A 6,876-nucleotide genomic window follows, 5' to 3' on the forward strand; every position below is an offset into this window, starting at 1 on the left:
TGTTGAAGGTTCTAGCCAGAGCAATTAGACAAGAAAAAGAAATACAAGGCATCAAAATTGGAAAGGAAGATTTAAAACTATCACTGTTTGCAGACGATATGATACTATACGTCGAAAACCCGGAAAAATCCACAACAAAACTACTAGAGCTAATAAATGAGTACAGCAAAGTAGCAGGTTACAAGATCAACATTCAAAAATCTGTAGCATTTCTATACATCAGTAATGAACAAGCTGAGGGGGAAATCAAGAAACGAATCCCATTTACAATTGCAACTAAAAGAATAAAATACCTAGGAATAAATTTAACTAAAGAGACAAAAAACCTATATAAAGAAAACTACAAAAAACTGTTAAAAGAAATCACAGAAGACCTAAATAGATGGAAGGGTATACCGTGTTCATGGATTGGAAGACTAAATATAGTTAAGATGTCAATCCTACCTAAATTGATTTACAGATTCAATGCAATACCAATCAAAAACCCAACAACTTGTTTTTCAGAAATAGAAAAACCAATAAGCAAATTTATCTGGAAGGGCAGAGTGCCCCAAATTGCTAAAAACATCTTGAGGAAAAAAAACGAAGCTGGAGGTCTCATGCTACCTGACTTTAAGGCATATTATGAAGCCACAGTGGTCAAAACAGCATGGTATTGGCATAAAGATAGATATATCGACCAATGGAATCGAATAGAGTGCTCAGATATAGACCCTCTCATCTACGGACATTTGATCTTTGATAAGGCAGTCAAGCCAACTCACCTGGGACAGAACAGTCTCTTCAATAAATGGTGCCTAGAGAACTGAATATCCATATGCAAAAGAATGAAAGAAGACCCGTATCTCACACCCTATGCAAAAGTTAACTAAAAATGGATCAAAGATATAAACATTAGGTCTAAGACCATAAAACAGTTAGAGGAAAATATAGGGAGATATCTTATGAAACTTACAATTGAAGGTGGTTTTATGGACCTTAAACCTAAAGCAAGAGCACTGAAGAAAGAAAGAAATAAATGGGAGCTCCTCAAAATTAAACACTTTTGTGCATCAAAGAACTTCATCAAGAAAGTAGAAAGACAGCCTACACAACGGGAGACAATATTTGGAAATGACATATCAGATAAAGGTCTAATATCCAGAATTTATAAAGAGATTGTTCATCTCAACAACAAAAAGACAGCCAACCCAATTACAAAATGGGAAAAAGACTTGAACAGACACCTACCAGAAGAGGAAATACAAATGGCCAAAAGGCACATGAAGAGATGCTCAATGTCCCTGGCCATTAGAGAAATGCAAATCAAAACCACAATGAGATATCATCTCACACCCACCAGAATGGCCATTATCAACAAAACAGAAAATGACAAGTGCTGGAGAGGATGTGGAGAAAGAGGCACACTTATTCACTGTTGCTGGGAATGTCAAAGGGTGCAACCACTGTGGAAGGCAGTTTGGCAGTTCCTCAAAAAGCTGAATATAAAATTGCCATACGACCCAGCAATACCATTGCTAGGTATCTACTCAAAGGACTTAAGGGCAAAGACACAAATGGACATTTGCACACCAATGTTTATAGCAGCATTATTTATAATTGCAAAGAGATGGAAACAGCCAAAATGTCCATCAACAGAACAGTAGCTAAACAAACTTTGGTATATACATACGATGGAATATTATGCAGCTTTAAGACAGAATAAACTTATGAAGCATGTAATAACATGGATGGACCTAGAGAACATTATGCTGCGTGAGTCTAGCCAAAAACTAAAGGACAAATACTGTATGGTCCCACTGATGTGAACCAACATTCGAGAATAAACTTGGAATATGTCACTGGTAACAGAGTCCAGCAGGAGTCAGAAACAGGGTAAGATAATGGGTAATTGGAGCTGAAGAGATACAGACTGTGCAACAGGGCTAGATACAAAAACTCAAAAATGGACAGCACAATAATACCTAATTGTAAAGTAATCCTGTTAAAACACTGAATGAAGCTGCATCTGAGCTATAGGGTTTTTTTTTTTGTCTGTCTGTTTGTCTTTTTTTTCTTTTTCCTTTTCTTTTTTTTTTTTTTACTATTATTATTATTTTTATTTTATTTCTCTATATTAACATTCTATATCTTTTTCTGTTGTTTTGCTAGTTCTTTTCCTAAATCGATGCAAATGTAGTAAGAAATGATGATCATGCATCTATGTGATGATGTTAAGAATTACTGATTGCACATGTAGAATGGAATGATTTCTAAATGTTGTGTTAATTTCTTTTTATTCTTTAATTAATAAAAAAATTACTGATCATTTAAGTCCACAAAATATCCTTGCAGTAACAATCAGGCCAGTGCTTCTTTAACCAAACCACTTGGCCATGATAACCTGGCCAAGTTGGCACATGACCTTAACCATCATAGTGGGTTAGTGGCTGGGTTGTAAATATTTGTTTCATGCCAAATATTTGAATTTATTATGTTTCTCAGGAGGAAAAAGGAGTATATTAATCATGGAATCATTTGATCAGACACATTTTGTAAAGATAACTGTGGTTTAAAGAACCACAAGTTATTTGACATTCCTTCCTTTAAGTAGATGGATCTATGTCCTCTGTTCTTGATTCTGGGATGGCTTATGACTGCTTCAACCAGTAGAGTATGGTAAAAGTAAGTAACACTATTTGACTTCCAAGGCTAGGTCATAATAGGTCTTGTAGCTGTCACCTGGTTCTCTTAGGATGCTCACTCTGGAAATAGACAATCACCAGGAGTATAAGAGTGTAAGAAGTCTGGGTATACCATGAATACACCATGCTAGAAAGAGTGCACATAGATACTCCCGTCAACAGTCCCAGCTGACAACCCTTAGTTGGGTTAGCTAGAAGACTCCACCAAGGTGCTAGAAAGGTGTGAGTAAAGGAGCTTCCAAATGATTCCAGCCTCCATACAGTTGAAATATCCATATATTCCTGGTTGAGGCTCCAGACATTGAGGAGTAGATACAATCTATCCCTACTCTGCCCTATCCAAATTCCTGTCTCACAGAATCCATGAGCACAATAAAATGATTGTTTTTTTTATGGTATTAACCTTGAAGATGTTGCTCACAAGCAACAACATTGTGAATGTAATTAATACCATTGACTTGGACACTTAAAAATAATTAAACTTGGAAATTTGGTGTTATATAATAACTAAAAATAATAATAACTACTCTATCAGCAATGTAGATAATGAATAAGAAAAGACAGTGAAAAAGTTCAATTATGAGGCAATTACAAGTGCCCAGAGAAGACACAGAGAGGCATGAAACTGGGTTGTGGAGAACAGAGGAAGAAATCAAAAGAGTTCAGTAGACATATATCACAAAAACAAATGAACATTAAAATACTGTCTTTTTAAACTGGCCTGTCAGAACACTGTATTATTATCATCTAAGCCAATTTAGGACATAAATCCATAACTACATTGTAGAAAAAATGAATTATTTTCTTTCCAAATATTGCACTTCTTATGAATTATACACTCTTCCACTGCAACTTTAAAGCCTTCTCTTTTGTGGCCAGAGTGTTACAGGTGAGTCCAGCCTCACTGAGGGAGATAAGGGGATGATGAAAGGCAAAAGAACCCTTGCTTAAATGTGAGAAGTGTACACAATTAAAGTTACAAAAATATCACATAAGCCATCTAAAAAAAGAACTGAAAGGTTATTTTTAACCATTAAAAACTGTGGCTTACATGGCAAGCAAACTCACCGTCTTCCCCCTTTCTACGTGGGACATGACTTCCAGGGTTGTATACCTCCCTGGTAAAGTGGGACAGAAATCCTAGAATGATCAAGGGATTGAGAAAATCTTCCTAACCAAAAGGGGGAAGAGAGAAATGAGACAAAATAAAGTGTCAGAGGGTGAAAGATTTCAAACAGAGTCAAGAAGATATCCTGGAGGTTATTCTTACACATTTTATAGATATCTCCTTTTTAATTTAAGGTGTATTAGAGAGACTAGACAGGAGTGCCTGAAACTGTAGAGCTGTTTTCCAGTAGCCATGCTTCTTGAAGATGATTGTATAATGATATAGCTTTCCTAGTGTGACTTTGTGATTGTGAAAACCTTGTGTCTGATGCTGCTTTTATCTACAATATTGACAGACAGGTAAAAAATATGGATTAAAAATAAAGAATAGAGGGAACAAATGTTAAAATAAATTAATAAGATTGAAATACCAGTGGACAATAAAAGGGAGTGGTAAGGGATATAGAAAAAAACGGGGAACAAAGGTTAAAATCTAGTTAGTAGATGGGAATACTAGTGGCCAATGAGAGGGAGAGGTAAGGTGTATGCTATGTATGAGTTTTTTCTTTTTATTGCTTTTTCTGTAGTGATGCAAATGTTCTAAAATATGATCATGGTGATGAACATACTACTATTGATGATATTGTGAGTCATTAATTGTACACCATACATGGAATGCTTAAATATTAAGAATGTTCATGTTTGTATGCTATTTCAGTTTGATAATGCACCCCGTGATTCCAGTCAGCCAGAATTCTAGCCTGAGAGCCAGACTGTTTTTCTGCCACACCAAGGTGAGAGAGGCCAATGTATCCTTTCCACTCCACCAAAAACCCTATTTTGTGACCTGAGGCTAGACTCTGGAGAGTCCAAATCATACTCCTACAGCTAAGTAGTGCCCATAAAGGGACCACCCTCCTTTTGGGGTCAGCTAGTCAATTACATCTACAAACTGACTGTTGGCTGCCAGAATGTCAATTCCCCCATCACTTTACTCAGGGTTCCTTTGAGGGTTCTTGTGTTGACTGGTCTTCAAAATGTCTGGTTTCCCCAGGATGAGGCGGTAGACCATCCAGTCCATTCCTGGATGGGGATGAAGGTGGGTAGAGGATTCATGGCTCGCAGAGCTGGCTGGGAATGCCTCATGGCTGCCACATCTTGCCACAGCCTCCATCTGTACAATATCAGTGATGACCAAGGGAAAGTTGGGACATTTGGCAGCTTCAAATCAGTATACAGATTCAGTGAGGGCATGGTGGGGACCTTAAACTTAGGGAAAGAAACTATAGCTTGTCTGCAGTTTTCAGTAAGTTTACACACCGAAGAGTGTGTACAGCCTGAGTACTGGCAGCACTGTGGGGGTACCCCTTCCAATTCCCATGTGACTCACGCCCAGCACCAGGAGTCCTGCCTACATACAACCAGAACCAGCTTCTCCCTCCCCATCCCTCTCAGCTCCACCCCAGGCCTCTGCACAGCCATTGTGTTCTTCAAGTGGCAACTGCATTTTGAATTTGCAACATCCCAAGAACCAGGTTTGATGCTCTTACCCCCATGGAACAGCCCGACTCTGCTACCTGGAAAGGGCCTGAACAAGTGCCCTTGGACACCTTCAGCTGGGAACTCCCCATGAAGGTACTGCCTATAAGCCCCACCCTGGCCTCATACGCTGCCCCAGACCCCAGCGCCAGCACTATAACCATCTGAAACTGACCCAACCACCCACATAGCACTGAGAACCCAGTGCCTGGACTCCAGTAGAGCCCATTTTTTTCCACCTGGGGCATGGACAATGAGAGGCAGGCAAAGAAAAAATATATGGGGAACAAAGGTTAAAATCTATTGAGCAGATGAAAATACTAGTGGTCAGTGAGAGGGAGGGTTAAGGGGTATGGTATGTGTGAGTTTTTACTTTTTTCTTTTTATTTGTTTTTTCTGGAGTGATGCAAATGTTCTAAAAACTGATCATGGTGATGAATATACTATGTGATGATATTGTGAGCCATTGATTGTATGCCGTTGTATATTAAATGTTCATGTTTGTATGCTGTTTCAGTTTCATAATACAAAATAAATTAAATTTTTAAAAACGTGACTTAATTGACTAAGAAATAAAAAAATACTAGGAAATTTCCAGAAGCAATATAATATTGGGCCTTAAACAACCCAAATTGTCTTAGAAATAAAAGAGAAAATGAAGTTGTTGATTGCCTAGTACTAAAGACAACTGAAATGTTTTCAACCTAATCCATCAGCTCTGTCCATTTGAAACCTAAAAACAGAAAGGCCAGTTGTATTATTACAGCAAGTTAAACGGTTTAACAATTACTTCTTAATTAGGTGCTTTTCCTTGCTTTCTGACTGGATTGCTGGGAAGTTGACTGACAGATGATTCAAACTGTCTACCCTAACTTGGATTATTTGCTTTAGGATCAGTGACTAATCAGGACATTTCAAACACAAAATGCCTATATGAGTAAACTGTATATCTGTATATTAAAATATCTGATTTTTGCAATGTTAGAGTTCATCCAGTGGCTACCAGAGCTAGGAAGACTGAAAGACTTTTATTACAGTGAGGAAAAAACATATCACATCACCCTGATGAGAGGACTCACAAGGCAATAGTACCGTGATGAAGTTAGAAAAGTTGAGAGAATTGTCCTAAGTCCAAAATATTAGCAGATCCAGAAATTATCAAAATTTCCAGTGTTTAAAATTAACAATAGGCCAAAGTTTCAATTAAAATTGGGGAAAACCCTATCTCATGATTATTCAGAATGCCAGAGCTCCCTATACAAGATGTCCCTTGCTCAATTACCAAGGTGAATGGAAAATCAAATTAATATTCATAAAATAGCATGGTGACAATGAAATTAAAACACAGTGGATTCAATTGAGAAATATTTATCACTCCACAGGAAGAAATACTTCTTAAAGGATGAAACTGCCCTGTGTTCGCCAGCTAACATACCATATGTTGAGGCACATCTTCCCTTTGAGCTCCACAGGTTCTAAACCAATGGAGAAGTAAATACAGGAGTCAGGTGGGAATCAAAACACTATCTTTATTGCCAAATTTTGG

General features: G+C 37.6%; 1 pseudogene; it reads left to right on the top strand.

Annotated features, from left to right (window-relative positions):
• The first annotated feature begins 4,461 nt into the window (after nucleotides 1-4,461).
• Nucleotides 4,462-5,498, top strand: LOC143683327 (RAB6A-GEF complex partner protein 2 pseudogene; annotated as a pseudogene).
• The last annotated feature ends 1,378 nt before the right edge of the window (nucleotides 5,499-6,876 follow it).

Source organism: Tamandua tetradactyla, chromosome 5, assembly GCF_023851605.1.
Source record: "Tamandua tetradactyla isolate mTamTet1 chromosome 5, mTamTet1.pri, whole genome shotgun sequence".
In the NCBI taxonomy this organism is placed as follows: Eukaryota; Metazoa; Chordata; class Mammalia; order Pilosa; family Myrmecophagidae; genus Tamandua; species Tamandua tetradactyla.